The following is a 24,345-nucleotide window of genomic DNA, read 5'->3' as shown; positions in this document are numbered from 1 at the left end:
CTTTCAAGATACGCTCTTATTTATGGATTTTCTAAGTTACACAAAGTAGACTTAATTTAAAAATATATATATTGAGAGGTCTACTTCTCCAACCAAACACCATCCACCACCCACACTGCAAATTGTCATATTGTAAATCTCATTTGAAACTCTCCTCACTCTTAAACATTTCTTTTTAATTCCAGTGCTGGTTCTACTGAAAGAAGAGTAAGAAATTCCACTAGGCACACCTAAAGTAACCCTTTGGTTCCCGCCCAATGTTGTTCTCATATATAAACAGAAGTTCTGCTCAAAAACAAACCTGAGTGCCAAGCACAGAACCACACATGTATCCTGGAGCTTAAAGCTATCTAACTCCATCCAAATGCACACACACACACACAAAATCTTTTTTCTTCATAACTGTGCATAGTCCACTAGAATATTAAAGTGCCAACTGCTTTACTTGAAAATATCACTGTTTTTAAATGGGATAGTGTAATGACCAATACTCAAAGGCTAAAGAACAAAGATTAATGAACTCATTTTTCCCTACAAGTGCAACTTTAGAAACAGTTTGTAGATTCCTTTCCACAGCACTATTAACAGATACCCCCAGTGAATGAGATTTGACTGTATCACAATAATCATTTTAAAAGTTGGAAACTTGCAGGAATTTTAAAAGTTCTATTGGGAAACACACTAAAATTGCTTTCAAAGTATTTAACAAATATTAAAGAGGACATGCTTTAAATAATGGAATGGAGAATATTAAAGATACCACCCCAGAACAAATGTTTTGACTCAGTATAAGGCACCTTACTAGCCACTGATTCAGAGTTTCTTTGATAAACACATTTCTCTTTTCAGCTGAAAATGTTCTAAATATGCTTCAGAAAGAAGAAAATCAAGAGGGTGGCAAGTAGATGACTGAAAGCACTGAAATTGTTCCACAGTCTCAACATATATTTAATACGAGCAACATGCTATGAAATACACACAGAGTATGCTGCTGACCAAAAGTCTGAGTCCAAAAACCTTTTAAAAATTGTGTAATGTCCTTAGATAATATCCACTAATAAATGATTTATCTGAACCACTCCCTCATTGGCTCTTCTGGGAAAACATCAGATTAAGAAAGCAATGGAATTTAAAAAAAATTAAAATAAGCTACAAAATGGACCACTCAAGCCTTTTTAAATACTTCCATAGGTTTCAGTTTTTGTTCCTTCAAATGCTAGAATATTTCAGCATTTCAGCATTAACTCAAGAATTTTCAGAGTTTATTTTTAAAGGAAGAGGCTGGTTTGTTGAAATATTAATAATAACCCATAACTAACCTTTTATTACATGACAGCGTTTTCTGTCTAAACCAATTTACAGAATACATGTACATTTTACAAATGAATGTCCCCTCTTGCAAAAAAGGAAGAAAAAGAAAGGACGGATTCAGGAAGCAAAGCAATTCTAGAGAAGAAAATAAATTAGAAAAAAAGGACAGGTTGCTTACCTGTAACTTTAGTTCTTTCAGTTGTCATCTGTGAATTCACACAAATGGTTTTTCTGTACCTTCCCACAAACATTCAGAACCTTCTAGAATTGCCAGAGAAGACTTTATGGCAGTAGCTCCGCCCACTCTATATATACTTCTAGCATTCCCGTTCTTTTCCCCCAGTTCCCATTGGACACCATGAGCTGCATAATGAGAGAACATGTGCAAGAGCATGACACGACCTGAAGGGAGGATGGGCGGTTTTGCGTGAATTCACAGATGAGCACTCAAAGAACTGCAGTTACAGGTAAGCAACCTATTCTTCTTAATCGTTGTCTCTGTAAATCACACATATGGGTTAGACTAGCAAGCTGTAGTCACAGGAAGAGGGAGTGCCAAGACAGAAAGCACTATGAAAAGTAAATCAAATTGTCTTTTATTAAGCATTCAAGTAGAAAGCATGCAACCCAACAAACCTCAATGCAAACCAGAAAGCAACACAGCCTCCCAAAAGCTGCATCATTCTTTGCCATGCTATCCACCCTGTAGCGGGAGATGAAAGTCAGTGGCCGGGAACAGACTGTAGCTTTGGAGATGTCCTCTGGGGCACTCCATTGAGAAAAGCAGAGAATGCTGCTACCATCCTGAGAGAGTGTGCTCGAATTGAAGTGGGAGGAGTCTTTCCTGAGAGTTCGTAGGCTAAATGGATAGTAGCAGTCATCCATTTCGAGGAATGCTAAGTGACTGGAAGACCAAGCTTTGAATCAAAGTAGCAAACAGTCTCTCAGATTGTCTCAAATCCAAAGTATGGTTGACATAAAATGCAAGCGCTCTTCAAACACTGAAGATGCCTCGAACTTGGTGCCTTGAGCAAAACTGTGGGCATTGACGGTTCAGGTAGGTCACAAAGAGATCGACTTTGGGAGTACTCCAGAGACAGAACAGTTTCTGTGCCACTTCTGGATTGAGCATCCATTTGTGACATGAATTCAAGGATCGGCTGACTTGATGTGCCAGTCCATTCTCCTCGCCCAGTAGATGGAGAGCTTTGAAGCGTGATGCACCTTTCGATGCACCACTCCCAGATTCCAAGGGTCAGGTCGAGTAATGTCTCGGACCCTGTCCCGCCCTGCTTGTTGAGATAGTACATTATGGTGGTGGTGTCCGTGAGCAGCAGCACTGTCTGATTTTGAAGCAGGGATTCGAAGGACCTTAGGGCTTTTTCTACTGCTAGCATCATGATAGCATTGATGTGTAGCAGTTTCTTCTTGGAGGACCACTGTCCCTGAACTGTGAGGCCCTCTACATGAGCGCCCCAGCCATCCATAGATATGTCAGTGAGCCAGGTGAGCTTTGGCTGTGTGGATGCACAGACTGTTGGTGTCCAGCCACCAATGTAACATTCTACCAGGTCTTGAAGCCATTTGAAGGGAGAGACTCTCAGAGGGTCTAATAGGGACAGGAACCCAGATTGGAATTGCTGAAACCTAAGTTGAGACCATTGAATAACTGGGGTTGGTGAAGGCCATGTGGCCAAGAGCGATTTGTACTGAGTGGGCAAGGATCCTTCTGTGACAGATCTAAGCCTGCACTGCCTGGACTAAGGATTCAAACCTGTCCTGCAGATGGTAGGCCAGTCCTCATTTTGAGTCCAGCATGGCCCTGATGAACCTGATCTCTTGAGACAAAGAGAGATGGGACTTACTCACTGATAATGAGACCAAGGGATTCAAGCAAAGACATGGTGAACTGGATGTTTTGAACATGAAACTATCTCAAGGTTGTTGTAAGAAGCCTATCATCCAGATAGAGAAAGACTGATATACTGTGCTGATGGAGGATGGCAGTCACCACTGCCATTCACTTCGTAAAAACCCTTCAAGCCGTGGAAAGTCCGAAAGGTTAAACTCAGAACTGGTAAAAGTTCTGGTCTACTTGTGACAGCACGTAGTGAATGCAGAAGCACCGGTAGAGGTCTGTCAGCCAAGGATTCATGGAGCGGCAGAACTGGTGGTGCTTGACGTTCTGTCTGTGCCGTAGCCAATGGTTTGGGTTCTGACACAAGAGCTGACTGAAGGATTACTGAACCCATAGGAGAACCCAGGGAACCTCTAGGCACCTCATAGACATAATGCTGGAAATGATACTCCGGGTCAACCGGCATGTAGTAAAGTCCAGTCTCATGATCAAACAGCACATCATGTTGGAAACTTTCAGGGCTCTATACACATGGCTCGGCAATAAGGGATCGGGAATTGAATTCATGTCAATGGTCGGTACCAAGATGAAAGTCCGCTTCAGAATGGTGGACTGCAGAAACCAAAAGTCAGTTGAGGACTCGAGCTTGGGGAAAGAGAGATCTAATGGCCAACAGAGGTGACAAGGGCCTTGGAGAAGGGGATCAATGTACTGGAGAGCTGACTCATTCTCCCTCAGATACAGAAGCAACCTAGGCCTCAACTAACTGAATAGAGGGTACCGGGGAGGCAGCCTTCTCTGCAGGTCGCTCATCCAATACAATACAGCCATCTTTTTAGAAGAGGAGTGCAACAGGGAATGTTTATGCTTCTTTTTTGTGTCAGTTTTCTGTCCCTTTTCAGATGCCTTTTTAGAGGGCTTAGAGGTAGAATTAGTTACAGCTGACAAGAATTTCCGTTTGTTTGCAGGTGGATCCTTGGGTTCAGCAGCCGCAGTCAAGCGTCGATGCTTTGCTGATGATGGCTCATGCTCAACCTTAAGAAACTCAGGCGCGGAGCATCAGCCTGCCAGGCAGCTTCCATAGTGGAAGACCTTTGTTGAGGTGGGGATGGTGGCGGGACCAAGTTGGTTGCAGTCGGGGGCACATGAGGCTTCATGGCCCTTTCATATAACAATGACTGCAGGCAGGAGAGCCAATTTTTCCTGGCCTGAGGGGTAAAGACCCTACAGTGGACACATATCTGCATGTTGTGCCCCTCAACCAGGCAGAGCAAACAATAAGTGTGTTTGTCTTGCCAAGGATTTTCACACCACATTCCTCACACCATTTAAACAACAGACTGAGAAGGCATATTACCAATCCGAAATCAATCCATTGCAGATCAAACAATGTCCAAATCACAAGACAAGTCAAAGTCAAACTGAGTCAAAGCCAGTAAAAACTCTACACCAATGCCAAAATCCAATTGAAAACTGAAATCAAAAGCCAAAACTTAGACTAGAATCTGTTAAATTTGAATTGAAGAGTGATTCTAAGATCATGCTGCTAGCGCAGCAGACAAAAGGGAACTGGGGGAAAAGAGTGGGGCACTAGGGGTATATACAGGGTGGACAGAGCTACCACCAAAAAAATCTTCCCTAATGATTCTAGAAGTTTCCAAACATCTCTGCACAGGAGCAGGAAACCCATTTGTGTGATTCACAGAGATCACAATGAAGAATTAAGGTTTTCAAGGATCAACATATTAGATTCCATCTTCCTAACAGGCCCACTTCTTAAAGAGGGGCACAGACCTGGAATGGTTTTCTAATGGGGCAAAAAAGACAGAATATTCATGGTATAAAATTTCATGCATGTGCATACCTTCATGACAATCCTTACTGATATTTCAAGGACACAAGTATTTTACTGTGGACTACTTTATTTTTTCCATCTGAGATAACTTCCTACTGGACTACTTACAATAGCTTGCAAATGTGCAAAACAAAAATTTAATACAAAGATAAAATATAAAACTACAGAGCAATGTCAGCATTTAAGCATTCTTTTTAATACAGCAATACCACACATATTGATGTTAACAATGTCTATTGTAAAGCAGTAAATCTACAAAACAAAACACAGCTCAAGCCAAACACTACAGTATTTAAATTCTCTGAACTGATGGCACTGCATTTTCAGAGAAACAAGACAGGAACAATGGCCAAGACAACTAAAATGATTCCTACACTAGAAAATTTAAGAGAATCAGCTTGGACAAAGGGCACATTTTATCAAACAGAGATGACAGGAGCCCCAAGAACCACCAAATTGTAATGAACTAACCAGCAAATCTTATTACAACAGAAGCACTACAAATTTCATGGGCACCCCAGATTTAAGGCAGCGAAAAGCAGAAATAGCCTGTACAAAGCCTTCGTACCTTCTATGGTCCTGAAACACGTATGTTGCCAGCTGAATCTAATTAGAATCTAGTGAATGTCTGAATTAAGAGTTCATAGGAGCCATTGATCTGAGAAAGAGAAATAGTATCAGATGCACTAACCCAAATACAGTCAGCTCTTCCCATAGGCGGGCTTGCCTTCCGTGGCTTTGAGCTTACGTGGAAGGCAAGCCCTGGCAGAAGTATATTATGCTTGTAAAGAACCCATAGATCGTGCAGGAAAACCATGAACAGGATACCACAAGAAGAAGATTTAATACAGAGGATAAGAATAGATGAAATGATGTCTACTGAACTAGGTCTAATCAAGTACTTTAAGGCTTTCTTAACTAAATGATCAGTGATGCTGCATTGTGGTTTTAAGGAACCCTGAAAAGAAGTTTCATGCAATCATCACCCCCACCATGGTCCTAAAGGCTGCTGGTTCCACTTGTCTTTCTTGTGCATCAATACTTTGACTGAAGGAACTGCTGCTGCCCCTTTCCCTCACACAGCTCACCTGGAGGGATGTACCACCCACTCTGGAAATCACTGCCTTAGGGGTCACCATAAATTTGAAAAGTCTCGAAGGCACAACAAATGCCATTTGACTTATAATATCTAACCTCTTTACTGATCCAACATCCATCATTAATTTAATCACTGAAAAGTATAGAACAGCAAGTCATGCTCCTTCTAGAAATCATCTCTCCTACATCCGGTGTCTTACAGATTCATTCACAGAACCAGGCCAGATGACTTGAAGATGTCTCATCCCTGCAGAAAATGCAACCAAGTAAACAGTAGTTCTGGACACTTATGACTTGTGTCACTATGGCTGTTGCTGGAACATTCTGCATAGCTGAATCTCCAATGTATGTACAGTGGACCCTTCTCTTATGTGGAGGATCCATTCCAGACCCCACACACACACACAAGGCAAAAAGCATGTATGCTTGAAAATAATGGGGTACAAGGCTGTGGCATGGTGTGGTGCACGCACCACAAGCGCATGCCCCATTGTTTTTCCCTCTCTCAGCTTCTGCGTAGGCTGGAAGCCACGTACAGTGCAGGCGCACTATAATATGCAAATCATCTCAAGTGGCATAAAATGTACTTAACTATGAATCGATCTCATGTATAAATCATGAGCATGTTTTGGGGCCAAAGTTATGCCGCAGCAAGGAAGTACCAAAGAGCCCGGGTTGTAGCCCTTTTTTTCTTGGAGTGGGATTAAACAGTCACAGGTGCCCTCAACCCTTTAATCCTGACAAGAAACCTACTTTTATAGTAGTCTCCCCAGAATGATAACTCTTTACTGCTGGCCTGTCCACAGTTTGTCTGCAGTGGCCAGCTTGTCTTTTCAAAAAGAATGAGGAGGAGGCAGGGGTGAAGAGTCAGTTTGGGGGGGGGGGGGAAGAGTGTGTGTGTGCACGCACACGCATGTGCATGTATGCTGGACTAGGGAAAGTGGGGAGGAAGGGGTGTGTGTGTGTGTGTGTTTGTGATTGGATCAAGTATTACTCCCATAGAAATAAAAATCGCCCTGCACTCTCATTCCCAGGCATAGAGGGAAAGTGGGGAGGAAGGTGTGTTTGTGAGTGGATCAGCTGTTGCTCCCACAGAACTAAAAATCACTCTGCATTCTTTGCTTCTAGCAGCCCATTCCCAGGCACAGAGAGAAAGTATGGATGAAAATGTATGTATATGTGTTTGTCATGAACCTAGTTGCCTATCCACTTATGGCGACCCCATGAATTTCATCAGGATTTTTTAGGCAAGGAATTCTTAAAGGTGGTTTTACCAGTTCCTTCCTGTGAAATACAGCTTGCAGCACTTGTAATTCATTGGCAGTCTCCTATGCAAAGAGTAGCCAGGACTGACTCTGCTTAGCTTCCAAGATCAGACAAATCTGGTACCTTTAAGGTATGTAGGCTGATATTTCTCTCCTACCCAGTAAATATTTAACAAGGCAAAATGTGTGACACACATTACTACATTCAGAATCTTCTCTTTCTTTCAAATGGCAGCAAATAAAGTGAAGACAGATATGGAAAAATAGAAGTGTCACAACATTTTGCTACACACTATGCCTTGCTAATGTCAGGCAATAAGGAGGCGACAGACAGGGGTGTTGCCTTCAGAGATAGCTATACATCTACTCTAGCATGAAATTCTCACTAGTGAGCCACAAATGATAGTGGAGTTCAATGGCTTGCAGCCTATAACTCAGCTTGAAATTCTGCTGCTGCAACTGAACAGTTTTGGCTTGTTACAAGTGAATCTGAATTCAACCAAATAAAAGCCCATTAAGCAATAATGTTAGCAGTCATGAAATTTTAACTGCTCATCTAAAAAACAAGTGTACATATTAAGCAGTTGCAGAACTAGTTGTGTATTGAACATAATGCCACTTCTCCATAAAGTATTCATCAACATGAATAGTTCAATGCTCATACATTTCAACATGACCTGCATTATAAATTAGTAATGTTAGATGCCCTTTCTTAATTTAAAGAGTTAGTTGGGGCAGTTAACTAATAATTAAATTTCTGAAAACACATAGTTGCAAAATTATTCTCTTTATTTCACTTTTTTCCCCGTGGCAATAATCTGGCAGAATCTCATTTAAATTTCAGATGCAAAGGAAGAAAAAAGCTTCTGAAATAACTGCATGACACCATCTAGGCTGATTAAATAATCAGAAAGTCTTTCAAGCAACCTGATTCTACTTAAACATAAAATTATCAGATCAGATCATCACTAGCACGAATAGTACATACTGATAAGCCACCTCAAAAGAAAATAACTGTCTTTTCATATCCTCTGTGTGTGCCTCCAAGTCACCTGTCAACTTATGTCAACTCCATGAATTTCATAGGATTTTCTTAAGCAAGGAATACGCAGAGGTGTTTTGTCAGTTTCTTCCTTTGAAATATAGCTTACAGCACCTGGTATTCATTGGCGGTCTCTCAGCCGAGCACTAACCAGGGCTGATTTTGCTTAGCTTCCAACATCATATGGGATCTGCTGCCTTTAAGGTATTCAGGCTACCTTGGTTTTATAATCTAACACCTGATCTACTGCTCTTTAAATGAACAAGAGGAACTCTTAAATTCACTGTGGACCTAAACTTTCTGTTTCACACCTAAAACCAGTCCTTTGCTTGTCTGCTGTGTTATTCTTGTATTATTGCCCATAAAATTTAAACTCAGTGTGGTACAGAGTCCTGTTCCATACGGAAGTGCACAAGTTAAGCTGCTGGTAATGTGAAAACTTTGAAAGAGAAACCTATTTTTAAAAAACTAATAGGGTTGTTACACCAAATCCCTATTAGTTCTCCACACTAACATCAGAGCAGTCACAGAAATCTTGGGAAAGCCTATTTGCTTCCTTAGCTAGAAGAAAAAATTCCACCTATGCAAATGATTCAAAACATGACGTGACTAAACATAAAACAGAAACAACCCTAGTTTTAAAATACCAAGAAACACACAGTATCTGCATTTTAAAATATCTCAATGAAGACATGAGAATATTACAGCCACTAAAAGTCTATCTGCAATGTGCAACACTGTACTTCTAAAACCCCTTTCCCTTTTAGAACTTCTGTGTTACTAAAGACAGTTTAGTTTTACCAAACTAATTCTACTCACACCAATTTGTATTTTATCTATCATCCTAAACAGTGGCTTATGTCTGGATAGCAATTTTAACTTAACTCTCTGTTATCATTTATCTGCTCATGCATACCTTACACGTCTTACATTCTTCAAAGTATCAATGTTGTTATATAACTGTGCAGATCTGGGCTGGTACCTATCCTCACCCAACATAACTGTGTATGACCTCCAGCATTCTCCGAACAGAATAGTCACAGCACATTTCATCATTTCCTGTCGGCTGCTTCAAAATCCTTGTAGCTCAAGCTAAGGTCATTCTTTCATACTGCAGCACTCGGATCTTTTTTCTTTTAACTTTTTTTTAATGTTATGTACTGCAGTTTCTGAAACAGCCTGCCTCTTTCAGACTCTGAAAGTAAAGTCAGCAATAGTGTTTCTAAAACTGTGACCATTTTGGGTAAAGAATTACAGAACGCCAATTTTTGCTTGAAGAACAATGATCTTATTCTACATATGATATGTGCACACAGACCTAAAAGAGGTTGTGTTAAATTTATATCCCACTGCTCTGCATCTGCTCCAGGAGGAGATCACAATCTTGAACTACAACTAACCAATTCCATTATAAATTAAACAATCCAATTTACCAATACCTGCTTCTAAAAACATCACCAACATCAGTCTTTGAATCAGTGTGCATGCACACACACACAACCTGAGCTGTGTATTTAATCAATTTACAAACAGGGAAAGGCCTACAAAAAAGATTTTTTATCATTTTCCTAAAGTGGATAAGGCACCTTCCCCAAGCAGGAACTCTGTATCATGACCAAGGTATCATGACTCTCAGCATTGACCGCATCATCTGGACCCATATGTGGGGGCTTGGTTTGTATTCTTCATGCAGATTCATGTTGGCCCTTCGCATTTGTGGCTTTGACTTCTGCAGACTTGATTATTTGTAGTTTTGATTAATATGTCCTCTCTAGGAATCTCTAGGTCCTCCAGGGCAACTATGCCAGACATTGATCATAGTTATGCTGGAGAACCAAGAGGTTCCTAGAGAAAACACTTCTCTAAGCATTTGTAGATTCTCCAACATGATTCTATGATCAACCTCTGGCAGATGTTGACCACAGAGTTGCACTGGAGGACCTGAAGATTCCTAGAGCGGTGTTCTCTCAGGTAAAAAGAACAGGGTTTTTTTATTTGCAGTTTCCCCACATTCACATATATCCTTCACCCCTAACCCCAGTGAATGTGGAGGGATCACTGTAGTGTGCCTGGCAATCACCTGCTTCATTTCAAATGGTGTAAGTCCCCCAAACCAAGGCAACCTCAGAAGCTTTGAAAACACAAGATCTATATAAAGAGAGAGAGTAAGAGGCCATGCGGACTGCCCCATGGCCAGATTGGGGCCATGGCAACCACACACCGTGGCCCCCAATCTCTCCTCTCTGTGGCTCCTTTTTTGCGCCCTAGAAAGACACCAATAGCTGTGGCGCCGTGGTTTTAAGGCACTCCTTTGGCTCTGCGTCATGTGGACACAGTGCCACAGAAGCAGTGCACAGAGTCGGGGCGTGCATCATGTGGATGCCCCAATTCCACCCCCAGGCTGGCCTTAATGGCTGGTGTGCACAGCCCCATCAAGACCTTTTAATGCTCTTAAGATCTGATAACAAAGAAGACCCACCATCTGCTTGCCACTGCTACTCTTTAAAAACAAATAAGACCTACTGGCAGCCTTATACTACTTTCACTACTTTACACATGAATTAAGCAAACCCAGACTTTTTAAAAAATGGATCCATCTATTACCACTGTATTGAGTGGAATCCTGATCTGCATCCAATTATCAAGTGGGCATAACTGGGTCATTTGTCTAGCCTAAAGTCAAAATCTGTTGAAGGCTCACAGAAATTAGGGCAAATGGCCACTGCTGGCTGGTAGCATTCAACCGATACAATGCGTGCAAGGATAGGAAACTATGTCAACTGGAAAAGGGGACTAACATGCTTTAGCTGGCTAATTCCCAACTACAATTATTTTCACATAAACAAAATAAATGCCAGTCCCACAGCTAATCAAACAGATGGTGAACAGTGGTGACTATCCTAAAAAGGAAATGGGCAGATCTTTCACACTTGAAATGAAAAAAAATCATCCTTTCTCTTTCAGAAAAAAACTGGATCATTTGCTCTTCTACAAATGCACAAAAAGGTTCAATTAGAGGAAAATGAGAAATTATGGTTTGTCGTAATGACAATAAGCAGAAATGAAACTTGGGCTCATGTCCTGGCCTCTTCCCCTTTGTTGGGAGCGGTGGAGATTTAAAGCTTCTGCTTCTAATGTTTAGCAGCCACGTATTTTCTTAAATCAGATCTGAGAACAAACTAGCCTCTGCACATGAGATCATGAGCTAAAGGTTTGCTTCTGTCGATTCTGAATCCTCCAAAGCCTAAGTCATGGTTTGGAGAATCATCTCAATACAGCCACTGTCTAAGCCCAAAAAGGATGAAATGAGATGAAGCAACTCTCTTATTGACAATATTGCTGTAGATTTCAGCACCGTGCTATTACAACAATCATCTACAGTTAAAAGCTGAACCATTTACTTGTTCAGATACACAGGTATACAGATAACAAGCACACAATAACTTCAAGCAGTATTTCTTTAAGCCATCTGCTTTATAACTACATATGTAAATTGATGTGACATAGTACTGCCTTAAGAAAAAGTCTGCAGCAGTTCAAGGTTATGCAAACATTAGGTAAGCAGTTTTTCTGCAGCTTCACACAGTTGAAGCCACTTCTGATAACTTCTGAGCACACACCTGACACATCCTATGTTCTAGAACAACCATTTTCTCTCCTCATCTATGACATACGGTTAAAAAATTGATCAAAAAAACATGAGTCAACTTATCCACAAGTCAATGGCCTTACTGTATGTTAACTCTTATTTAAAAAAAGGAACCATCCCCTGGTGAAAAGCAAGAGTATAATCTGTCCTGAAAGCACCGTACCCCCTCTACTCTCTCATCCATCAAGTCTTAAGAGTAAGCAGAATGAATTATGTCTGCTGGAATTTTTTAAGTTCTTTGACATTGTTTTGCTTTGCTTCATGCTTTGCTATATGCTCCTAAATTTTACCCTCAATCCACAGGTCATATCCTTGCCCTCGACTTATATATGAAGTCAACTTATAGACGAGTATATACAGTATTTCCCATACTACTTCCAAATACATTTGAAGGGTAAAGACACACATATGAATAAATTATTCATTTACTTACACTTATATCTCACCTTTCCACGACACTTTACAACAAAGCAACCATGAAATGTTTGGGAAAATAAACTTGGGGTCCGAAAGATAAGCTCACCAAACCAATATTTCAGAGAAGAATACTCCCAAAGGATCGCCACTTTGCTTAAAAGGGTGGAGAAATCCCAGAACTTGGTCTTAGAGGATGATCTTAACAGAATTATATAGGACATCCTACACATAACCCACATAAGCAGCTCTTCCCCACCTCCCCAAAAAATCAGATTTACAGTAATGTAAGTTTTAAACAGGCATACCATCACGTTTGAACCCGTTTTGAAGCAATTAGTGACAAGGCATAACTAGGTCAGTCATTCAGGCTAAATTCAAGATGTGAAAACTCAGAGAAATGAAGACAAATGGCTCCTGCTGCTCAACAGCCTTTGGCACTCAAAATTTACAAGACAGAAAGTTCATTAATAACGCCAGTCCATTTTTATATTTCCCTGTATAATCACTAGGCAACAACCAGTTTAGAAAATTATGTGTCACAAATATATTTGTCTACCAAAATGCTGTACACAAATACTATTGTAGAAAGTTAATTTGGAGAGCACAGAATGAATAGGATGAGAAATTTTCAGTTCCAAATAAGTTTGTTATAAGGCATGCTGCAAATTTTAAAGAAATAGAGAGCTATCTCTGAGCTAGAGTACACTCCAGTCTACCTGAGAATACCACAAAATAAAACTGGGCTTTCCCCCATATCTTCAAAATTTCTGGAATCTTTATATCTCTATACACTACATGTATTCTTAGCAAACACTAGCAAAATGTCACAAAAGATGTTGTACACTACTACTCTGATGCAACCAGTCATCTCAGAAAACCAGCTGTCATTATCTTTAATAGGTCTCTTTCTAAGTGACCTCTTTGGGCCAGTACCACAGGCCAACCCTACAGTATCCTGCCTATGGTTCTGACATAGTTCCATTCCTAGGCTATGCAACAACAGGCAGGTGTTCATAGGTAGCTGTGTGCCTGTTACTTCCCACCACCACCATGTCCGATCTGTAGACCTTCACTGTGGCCTGTAAGGGCAGAAAAAGATTACCTGGATACTCCCATGAGGCTTCCCCTTCCAACATCACAGGCCATAGCAAGGGCCTTCAAAAAGGATGCAGTGGCAGCAAGTAAAGGTCATTCAAGCCTATGTGGTTTCCTGGCTGTAGCAGACAGCAAACAGACAGGGTTCTTAAAGGGCCCTTTGGGCTACAGTCAGGCCAGATCAGCAGCCAGAATGGCAGATGCCAGCCTGGACTATTGGCCTGGATCATTGGTACAGGACAACAGGCCGGAGGGAACACAGGCCATTTGGCCCGTGTATTAAGCACCTTTGTGGAGGTGTCATTTTGTCATTTTTCTTGGCCTTGATTTAAATCAAAAGTGTATTTTAATATTTGTCATTGTTAACTACCCTTGAGTGGCCTGTAACTCATGCCAACCCTGTGGATGAGACTTAGGTCCTGCAAATTCAGGCCCATGGCCTCCCCAATTGAATCGAGCCATATAGCATGTGGTCTTCCTCTCTTTCTACTACCTTCTACCTTCCTGAGCATTATTGTCTTTTCCAATTAATTATGCCTTCTCATGATATGGCCAAAGTACCACAGCCTCAGTTCTGTCATCATGGCTTCCAGGGAGAGTTCTGGTTTGATAAACAACCCAATTGTTTATCGTTTTGGCCATCCCTGGTATCCTCAGCAATCTTCTCCAGCACCACATCTCAAATGAATTTATTTACTTCCCGCCTTCAGAGCCGTACATAGTGATGGGGAATAAAATACACATATGAAATTCTAAAAATATACAGCTGATATTTTGTTTCTGGAATATGCTAAGACAGTACTATTGTAAAATCTATGAGAACACATTTCTGCCACAGTTCTGACACAGCAGTGTATCTTAAGTCACTTGTTTGATTAACTTTCAGTGACATGGACCTTGTATCATTATCAGGACTAAAGAACCACTAACCTGTATTTCCAGTTGAACTGTAAACTTTACTTCCACAGGGGAGAATGTATTTTCCCAGATACTATTCAACCAACAGACTTGTACTTTGTCTTATGTTCCAAAAAAAAGAAGATTAAGACAAAGTTACAAGCTTAACTAGTTTTATTTTGAAAGCATAATAAAATGTTCTTAAAGAATGTACCTTAAATCAACAATTTAAAATTAACAGAGGCAATGTGTATTAGTGTATACTAGGGCACTAATAATCTAAAATAGTAACGCACCTCTATCTTTTTTTCTAACTTCCAGTTTCTCCATGAAGGTCAAAATGAGACTGTCCCAATTTATCCTCACATTTATCCTGTCAGGTAAGTTACTCTCTCAAGCTGAATGAGGATATGAACTCAGGTTCAGTGGGGCCTTGTTACCCACAGGCTTGCCATCTGCGAGGATAGGCATCCACAGATGGCAAGCCCCGCAGTCCTCAATGGCGGTGCGTTCACATGATCATGCTAGTACCACCATTAGGGGCAATGGAACTTGAGATCTCACTTTTTTGGTATCCATTTTGTGTGGGGGGAGGGCTCCACAACAGATCCCCCATGAATAGCAAGGTCCTATATATGCAATGTCACAGTAAAATGGTGTTTCTTATTTAAAATGGCAAAATCAAACTTTGTTTGGGGGAGGGATTTCAATATTTTCATGCCATAGATGGTTAAATCTGTGGATAAAGAATCCAGGGATGTAGAGGGCCAACTGTATGTAACTCAAGCATATTTCTAGAATTTTTTAATTAAAGAATCAACCCCAAAAAATCTTGGGTGAATTTATCCTTAGGTCAATATAAATATTATACCTTAACTTTTACCAAAAAAAGGAAACATCCCCTTCTCTGAGTAGACAGGTGAAAGGAAAGCATTTAGTCCATCCCGGGAGAACTTAATGGGTGGTTGAACACCTGTGCAAGAAAACAGTGGAAGCGGCAGCAGTTCTTTGGCGTTTCCCCTCTAAAGTGCATCAAATGAAAAGAGGTGGGTCAGTGTTTCCTTTATGTTTTCCCAGGATTGAAGAAGCTCTTGCCTTTTGCCACTCTACTAAGAGAAGGAGATGCTTTCTTTTTTGATAAGAGTTAATACTGCACCTTAACTCTTGCTCTCACATCTTTTTTGACATGTACATATTTTCTTAACCCCTCCCAAATCTGGTTCCGCCCCCCAACATATCACAGTCATCATTTAAACTGTACAATAGTTCTCTCCTCATTCATCCACCCTTCAGGGTGAGCACAGTTATGCCTGCCGAAATTTTCTAAGTTCTTTGGAACTGTTTTCCTTTGCTTCATCCTGAATATAAGAATACTGAGTAGGAGTATTCCCAAATATGCTCCATTTCTATCAGAACATCCCACTTATTTTTGCTATTAGTGGGATTGGTGACAAATCCTCTAGATTTGCAGAAGCACATACTTAATTGTCCAGAGATTACGATCTCATTTCTAAATATACAGAACACTATCATGATTATTTTAACAGGAATCCCTGTAAGTGCACCCTTTGCATTCCTGCAATCCCTGTGCTCCACCCCACACAGAAGTAGTTTCCCAGTACAGCTGCATCACCGAGGTTAAAAGAGTAACATTTTTGGAATCCAATACCCAGAATGTTGACTAGGAGATTTTAGGAATTGTCCTGCAAAATGTAATAACAACTTTTGTGAGCTCTGTCATGTTGTGCTTTGAATCTTCGCAAGTTCACGCAAAGTATCCATTCTCAGGAGCACACAACAAGACCAATAAGCACCACAACCTGCTTGGGACACAGGAGACTGCCAAGGCAACTCATGAATTTAATTTCTTGGTATTACATCTAGTGGAATTCCCTTTCAAAACAGCTGATACAGGGAAGAAATGAATGTGTACAAGCTCATCTGCATTTCTGATCTCATCTTCCTTGTCGACTGAAATTACATACTACTTACAGTTCAGTTATTCAGCATTACTTACAGTCTCAAATTCTTGTACAATCTACTCACTAAACTGCTCAGTCAGCACAAGTGATTACAGGCCATATAAATGAAATCACCCAATTTCATCTAAAGCAAGTGTCTGCTCAAGAAATAAACAGTTATACTTTTATAATACAAACTCGCAACTTACTGGGACGAGGAAACCTATTGAGGTGTAGCTGTGCTGGCCATATAACAAAATACAACAAACTACAAAATCCACAAACGGGTGATACCTTTACTGGCCAGCCAAAATGCACAAACACACATAGTGCAGCCTTTCAAATCTCCACTGGCTTCTTCATCAGGCAAAACATGTTAGAAAGTTTAAAAAGATGATTTAAAAAAATCACACAGGAGGAAGAAACGGTGAGTGGTGTTTTGTGCACTGCGGCTGGCCAATAAAGGTGTCACCGTTTTGTCAATTTTGTATTTTATTTTATTTCGTTGAGGCCGGTAGGCAGTTCCACAGTTCCCAACATGCATAGGTTGCTTCCAATTTGTACTATCAAATTACAACACATTTTACTGCAAGATACATTAGAAAAAAGGAGACAGACTGGTGTAGTGGTTTGAGCATTGAACTATGACTCTAAAGACCAGGGTTAAAATCCCCCCTCAGCCATGAAAACGCAGTGAGTGACTTTGGGCAAGTCACACACCCTTAACCTCAGAAATCCCCATGATAGATTCGCCTTAGGGTTTGCTGTAAGTCAAAAATGATTTGAAGGCAAACAGCAACAACAACAACATAAGGAAAAGAGCTTGCAGCAGATGCCATTCCCCCCCCCCCCCAATTCCCACAACATTGCACAAACAGTACAAGGCCAAGATCTCTGCAAGTAACATTCAATAAAGCCCTCAGGCAAACCCAACTTGCCACATGAGTGAAATTCTTTCTAACTGTAGAAATACCAGAGGTATTTTTTCATTTGTTCTTGCCCAATTTTGCCCAAAGCAAGTTTCAAAGTATTTTCAATCTTGTCACAATATTTTTCAAATTCTGATTAACCATACATTTGGACAACATGCATATTTCACAGTACTGGCAGATTTAGTACATTTCATAAAAGAATCGAGCTATTCAGTGATGTCCCGTTGTATGTTTAATTTCATTTCATTTTCCCCCCTCAAACCACACCAAAAATATATTAATATCTAAAGTACACTTAGCACAAATAGCTTATTTTTCAATTCAGGGGAATCTAAATCTCACTACACCATGATACTTGTGAAATATCTGGGCCAACTCATTAGCTCAAATGTACGTATTTCTGTATACACATCTTCTTACAACTCCTGAGAACTAAAAGGTCCTCATAAGGTACAAAGTTATTCTCATTCAGTCCAATCTGTAAATGCACATAGCTAATAATAGATTTTTAAAAAATATAATAATGAACAATCTCAGTTACGTATACCCATAGCAACCAATTATTGTTATTGTATGTCTTCAAGTCACCTATCATGGGGCTTGCCAGTGCCATCCTCTGAGGCTGAGAGAGTATGACTTGCCCACGCTCACCCAGTGGGTTTACAGGGCCAAGCCAGGATTCAAACTCTGGTCTCCAGAGTCACAGCCCAACACTCAAACCACTACACCAGGCTTGGCAATAAACTGAGATAAAATGAATTGACTCTGTGTTTAGAAACAAACAGACAACTGATTCAGATTATCTCAGATTGTTAAATCAAGATATGTAAAAGACTCCTAGACATGAGCAAAGCCCCTTCCTTCTCTTCCTCATTTTAAGGTATGATTAAACCAAGAAGAAGAAAAAATAAGCAAAATTTATGCATCAACCAAGCTGTTAAGTCTGATTATTCATGCTAGAACAAGCAATATTTTGACGCAGGTTTACAAATAACTGATTTTTACTAACTATTGTTTGGCATGATGTCTAAACTCACACAGCATATTTACAATCACTGCACTGCACTGACAGAGGCCTCTTTACCTACAAACCAGAGTGATATGTGGATGGGAAATGAAAGCAGACAAGCAGTACTGAGCCATGGTATTGTGGAATTAGGTTTGACCTAATACCTGAAATGAGCTACACATATTGATTAACAAATTGCAAAGAACACAGACTCTTACTGTTCAGCATACTGGTCCCAATTGCAAAATGAATTCACTCATGCAACAGGGGTGTTGCATACACAGATAGCTTTGAGTATATATGTCAACACACAATACCATTGTTAACATGCTGAAAAAGAACGCTTACCAGAGATTAACTTTGCGCACAAAGAAGCAATGGCCTATGGAAAACCCAAGAAAACAATGCAATGATATCTAGCTTAAATCACTGCTGGCACTAACTGCTCAAAGGTAATAATAAAAAGCAAGTAACATAGGAACCATGATGACTATTTTTCATCTTCAAACAACTCATCTGTCAGCACAACTGTCCCAGTCCTGGGGAAAGAGTGGGAAATAAATAAATAAATAAATACAAAAGTATTTTGCAAAAACATTATGTTAAAATAGAATTGGATACAAATTCTATCATAGCTAATATAATTTTTAACAACCTGAAAAAACATCTTGAATGGTCCGAGGAGCAGAAGCAGCTATGACCACAGTCCACAGCTTTTTAAAGAATTGCCAAGAATTATTTCTTTTCTCGGAAAATGTATACAATCAGTATATTCTCTGATTTGCAAATCACTTCACAGATATATGCTTGGTATCCTCTGGGGTTTGGTTCCCAGACCTCCCATGGATACCAAAATCCATGGATGCTCAAGTCTCATTTTGTACTTTGGGGTATTTCAAATGTCCAGATAAGGATACTAGAGCGTGTCCAAAGGAGGGCGACTAAAATGGTAAAGGGTATGGAAACTATGCCCTATGAGGAACAACTTAGGGAGCTGGGGATGTTTAGCCTGAAGAAGAGAAGGTTAAGAAGTGATATGACAGCCCTGTTTAAATATTTGAAGGGATGTCATATTGAGGAGGGAGCAAGCTTGTTTTCTGTTGCTCCAGAGAACAGGACCTGGAACAATGGATGCAAGCCTCAACATTGGGAGGAACTTCCTGACAATAAGGGCTGTTTGACAGTGGAACAACCTTCCTCGGAGAGAGGTGGAGTCTCCTTCCTTAGAGGTCTTTAAGCAGAGGCTGGATGGCCATCTGTTGAGGATGCTTTGATTGAGATTTCTGCATGGCAGGAGGTTGGATTGGATGGCCCTTGAGGTCTCTTCCAACTCTATGATTCTATGATTCTAACACATAGGGGTGGCTCTTTCCTAGTGGTTCTCTAACTTAGGTCCTCCAGGTGTTTTGAAGACTGAGAACAAAAACTCTAACCCATGTTTGATCAGATTCAGACCAAGTCTTCCCACCACTGTGAACATGTGAGGGGTGCCTAGTTATGTGCTTTGCAAGGCCTAAGCTTCTTGGCTATGACCAGCAAGTCCATATCTATTCCAGGAAAGGGTGCCTGTCAGCATTCATGTTAACTGGCCTTGTCACCACTCTGCTTAACAGATTAACCAGGCTTTAACATGATTGCCAACTCTAGTTGCTAAAAAAAATTACTAGAAAGTACAGGAATCAACTCAGATCTATTAGATTCCAGAGACAGATCAATTCAATCATGTCCTCTCCCCTTCAGGACTTAGCTTTCTTAACTAAACAAGGAAGATATCAGCTGAAACAGGCCCTTGGTAGCCACAGGCACTTGAACCATTCTCTTAATGAGGACATTTAGTCTCCCAACACAAACACTTCTGAGACCACCTCAAGCAACTCAGACAGGGAGATGGTTAGACGGGGAATAGGTGGTACACCAACAGAATTCATCTTGAATCCCATCTGAGATACGTATATATCCAATAAATAAATAAAACTGTTCTATCTTACAACCCTAACATGATTACAGACACCCAGACCTCACAGATTTCCATGCAATTCTCCTTAAAGGAATGGACAAGGACAAAGATTCACAACAAATGTCTACAACTCATCTCTGTATTACATACTACTGCACACACACACACACACACACAAATCAAGCAGTTTTTAGTCAAAATTGACCCCCTCATCATCCCCCCCCCCATGTTTTCATGACACATTATTCTTTCAAACTTTGGGGGTTCGAATTTTGAGACTGCCAAGACCCCAGACTTCAGTTTTAGAAAAGCTAGTGATCCACACAGAGGAAACTCAAAGCTACATCTCTACTTTTCCCAAGGACTATTTGGGGAAGCTGTCAATCCTTGTTCTCTATTGGAAGAGTCAGGGAGAAAAGTAGCAAAAAACATGAGCAATCCTGATTCAGAAGGTCTGTTAAGTATGCAAAAAATAGCAACGGTAATAACTCTAAATTACATTGAACAAATCTGTGCTTTGTAAATCTATATTTAAAACCAGTATTTCTAGGTAGTGGCAGACTACTTACAGTAGTTTCAACAACAGATGTCAAACTTATTCTACTAGAGTCTTCTGAAAAATTGGAAGAGATTATTTTCTACGACCAGCCATTTGAAAACTTGGAATTTATCTCAAATGTTAATCTACCATTCCTCCTCCCAATGGTTTTTTAAAATAATGTTTGTGGATCTTTCCACAGCCAAAGAGAAGGGCCTAAGTTTAAAACTGAACACAAACTGATATCATTTGGTTGATTATCTGAGCAAACCCTGAATTCCAAGCAAATGCTTCCCAGAGAAAAGAATAGTTTGGCACTCTTATATCAATAAAAATGTGAAATACACAAATATTTTACTTAGCTTTAGAGCTTGTTTTAATGTACTTCATGAAACCAGGAGAGATAATTTGTTTAGATAATTATAGAGGAACTGCAACATATACACATCCAAGGTTAGAATTACGTTAACCAGAAGATGTTTTCAACCAGAAAGGGGTGGCTATTGAAAGAGCCAAGTATCATGCATTCATTATAAGAATAAATTAAATTCTTGTCTCACACAGGAGGTGTCTTCTAAAAGGGTGGAGGGAGAGGAGCGTTATTCAGCTAGACAAGCATCTGACTCATTACAACCAAAGCCGCCAACTAGCTGAGGAAAGATGTAGCCAGGCATGGCAAAGGCCAGTATACTCACTATAAATTTTTTTAAGTCCTATGCAGTTCATATGTTTATAGGCCAACTTGAAGCCCACAGAGATCCTCCAGGCAGCACTTCCCTTAACTTTCATCTTGAAGGCACATAATTCTATTCCCCAGAGTGGTCTGGCGTGAGAAGTGCCAACCAGAGAACATGCCCAAACTTCCCCGTATTGTATTGCCAGTATCTCTTAGAAGCAATTGTTTATTCCAATATGTAACGTCACTGCAGATCCACATGAAGGAACACAGACGAAAGAGCCAGAAAGAGTTACAGGAATGTCGTTTAGTCTCTTTTACTAAACAAATTGATAAAAGTTTCCCAGGGTTGACCATCACCTTTAGACTTTAATCTTATCCACCAACACTTTTCCCAGTCTGCGGCACCATTAAAAGTCCAGTTCACCCTTCTCAATCGCCCGAATGAGAACAGGAGAACTGGAGAGGGAAAGAAATCTAACGCACTGTGGCAAAAACAAAGAACCACAACAGAATGCAACCACTGCCGTTCACTACTTTATGTCCTCTTTGTCATTGATGATTATTCTGCACAACCATCTTCCCACAAATGTCCTTCTCCATCAGTACTGCCTGCCTCTGAGAAGGATCTTGTGGAACCTTAAACACTATAAAATAAACATAAGTATGGATCATATAAATGATATAACACAAGTAATAAAAGTATGAATAGTTGTTTTAAAGTGGCATAACGCTATGGGATTCTTTTAATGAAAGAACAGTACTACAGAGTATCTAGATTGCTAGATGTGCAAAAGAAAAACAACGCTGGTGCTGTTAACAGTCTCATAATTCAGACATTTCTCCACCCAAGAAGTAAACAAGGTACTGTTCCTGGAATTCAGTCAGTAACCTGTGGTGTATGTATTGAATCCAACAACTGCTACAGTGGACCCTTGGTAACCGCTGGGGTTTTGTTCCAGGACCCCACCCTGCCCCAATGGATGCCAAAATCTATGGATGCTCAAGCCCCATTATATACAATGGCATAGCAAAACGGTGTCCCTTACATAAGACAGTAAAATCAAAGTTTGCTTTCAGGAATCAGGATATAGAGGGCCAACTGTACTTCCCAACCATCTCTGTGCTTTACTGAACATGTCCGACTAAAATGAAAGCTGAGACAAAACATGGCCAGAAACTAGATGCAGAAGATAACCATCAAATGATGAATACACACCTTTGCCAGTTCAAAAGCAGACACTCTACCTTCCCAGGTACAGCAGCACCCAGTAAATAAAAACAAGCCCAATGGCAGGTGGCTATCAATCACATCACAGAGCAGGGCCTGGCATGAACAACTTCCAAGTCATAAAGAGAATTTTTCCATTCAGGTGTACCATTACGCAGTTACCTGTCCCCATTCTCCTTCACTGATCTGACCAGGCGATTTCTCCCTCTCTGAGTCATTTAGTTATAAGCCTGTATCCATGCAAATAATTCCCCGTTTTACTTCTTCTCCTCAAGTAAAGGGGAAAGAACAGAGGCTGGCAACCTTTACTAACCCTCTCCTTTCAGGGAAAGGAAAGAACCGCAGTTACCACCAAGGAGGACTGCAAGACCAGGACCACAAAGACCCATCTGTGTTGTGTGCCTTCAAGTCAATTCTGACTTAGGGTGACCCACCTAATCTGGGGCTTTTCTGGCAAGATTGGTTCAGAGGTTTGCCATGCCCTTCCCCTGAGGCTGAGAGAGTGTGACTTACCCACGGTCACCCAGTGGGTTTCCATGGCTGGGAATTGAATCCTGATCGGCAGAGTTGTACTCCCATACTCATATACAGTACCACTATGCCACTCTGGCTACAATGCAGAAATGGTGCAGTTTGGCACCACTTTAGCTGCCATGGCACCATCCCACAGAATCCTGGGGACTTGCGGTTTTGTGAGGCACCGGCGCTCTTTGGCAACGAAGGCCAAAGACCTTGTAAAACTACAAATCCCAGGTTTCCATAGGCTGGAGCCACCACAGTTTAAAGTGGCATCAAACTGCACTATTTCTAGAGTGTGGACGCACCTGGAGCTTTTTCAAAGGACACCCTTGAGCCAATTCCAATCTCCCTCAAGAGCTGCTGGAAGGATTCCTGTAGTTTTCCACCATCCCAGTCTTCAGAAACAGCTTTGAAGTCAAGGAAAGGGAGGCAGAGGGATTCAAAAAGTCATGGGAGGGAAGGGCAGAGACTGCTGCAAAAGGAAAAGGCAATTAATACATCTAATTTCCTTCTGAGAGGCCAGATATAAATAAAAATGTATTATTATTGGGGAGGGAAGTAATAGAATGCATTTTACCATATGTTGTGCTTTATATTATTATTATTATTATATTATATTTGTATTGCATTTTATTTGATATTGTAGGCTGCCTCGATCCTGCAGCAGAGGCGGCATGTATAAATATATATATAAAAATAATAAACATATATAACTATAAATAAAATTTTATTATTGTTGGGGGTGTATTTTAATATATGTATTTAATATACGGTGTATAAATAAATTTTACATTTATTTAATATATATATATATTTATTTATAAATATTTATTTATAAAACAAATATGTTGTATTTTATATAAATATAAATAAAATTTATATAAATTTATTTTATATTTATATAAAATACAACGTCTATTAAAATTCATTTATTAAAATAAATGTATATAAATATAAATAAAATTTTATTTATGATACTATTATTATTATTATTATTATTATTATTATTATTATTATTATTATTATTTCTTCCCC

At 40.1% G+C, this 24,345-nt stretch overlaps 1 protein-coding gene across 4 annotated transcripts in view; it reads right to left on the bottom strand.

Annotated features, from left to right (window-relative positions):
• PACSIN2 (protein kinase C and casein kinase substrate in neurons 2) overlaps positions 1-23,779 on the bottom strand; it is a 68,966-nt gene extending 45,187 nt beyond the window's left edge. For 3 of the 4 annotated variants that reach the window (XM_042467590.1, XM_042467592.1, XM_042467593.1), the window contains exons 1-2: positions 23,616-23,779; positions 14,521-14,609 (exon numbers count right to left, since the gene is read on the bottom strand). The gene's annotated coding sequence lies outside the window, so the exon portion shown is untranslated. The remainder of the gene's footprint in view (positions 1-14,520; positions 14,610-23,615) is intronic. The other variant, XM_042467591.1, reaches the window with a different exon arrangement.
• Between the last annotated feature and the right edge of the window lie 566 nt (positions 23,780-24,345).

This window comes from Sceloporus undulatus, chromosome 5 (genome assembly GCF_019175285.1).
Source record: "Sceloporus undulatus isolate JIND9_A2432 ecotype Alabama chromosome 5, SceUnd_v1.1, whole genome shotgun sequence".
Taxonomy (NCBI): Eukaryota; Metazoa; Chordata; class Lepidosauria; order Squamata; family Phrynosomatidae; genus Sceloporus; species Sceloporus undulatus.
Note: the sequence above shows the minus strand (reverse complement) of the source record. Positions and strands in the feature narration are given on the sequence as shown.